Genomic DNA, 697 nt, shown 5'->3' on the forward strand with positions numbered 1-697 from the left:
AGTGGATCCTTTCTCCGCCCTCACACTCTCAGCTCCCTGGCACAAGATCCCAGCCTTTGTTTATGTTGCTCTTCCTTTGTTTTGTTACAAATAAATGTTATACCTTTGCATCGTACCTAGTATGGTGTCTTTTAATGTGTTGTGCCTTTAAGCCGGTCGTAACAAATGGGGGCTCGTCTAAAGTTTAGTTTGGAGTAGGTGAGTATGTTTTTGTTCCCCTAGACCCACGTTTTCCATTTTGTTTGTTAGTTAGGAGGTCCATGCTTGTGTTGTCACATGAGGTAGGGTTTTTTCTGAGAGCTTCCCTGGGGCCCGTTTCAGAAAGCAGGTTTAGTGAAAACTCTGAGTTAGTTAACCCTGAGATGAGGGAAACTCTGGGTTTTCGGTTTCACAAAGCCAGTTCAGCTTAACTCTGAGTCAGTTACCCTGGCAACATACTCCGTGAACCTAACCTGCTCGCTGGCAGGTTTTCTTTAACTAACGCTGAGTTTCTACTGCTCTTAAGTTGAAACCTGCAGACTTAGGGCAGTGGCAGACATGGCGTGTGCTTTTCTTGAAGAGCCAGTTGATGTCGAGGCGCAGATACTCCGCAGAAATCTCCGTCGGGAGAGGATTATTAGACCCCGATTGGATGTTTTATCATTCCCTGATGAGTACCTGTTTGAGCGTTTCCGTTTCTCTGCATCATCAATAATTT

At 45.2% G+C, this 697-nt stretch overlaps 1 protein-coding gene across 1 annotated transcript in view; it reads left to right on the forward strand.

Annotated features, from left to right (window-relative positions):
• Window positions 1-697, forward strand: part of LOC118324981 (keratin, type II cytoskeletal 8-like) — a 6,764-nt gene that overhangs the window by 5,680 nt on the left and 387 nt on the right. The window lies entirely within an intron of this gene.

Source organism: Morone saxatilis, unplaced genomic scaffold, assembly GCF_004916995.1.
Source record: "Morone saxatilis isolate NCDOM2014 unplaced genomic scaffold, NCSU_SB_2.0 Contig15, whole genome shotgun sequence".
NCBI classification, from domain to species: Eukaryota; Metazoa; Chordata; class Actinopteri; family Moronidae; genus Morone; species Morone saxatilis.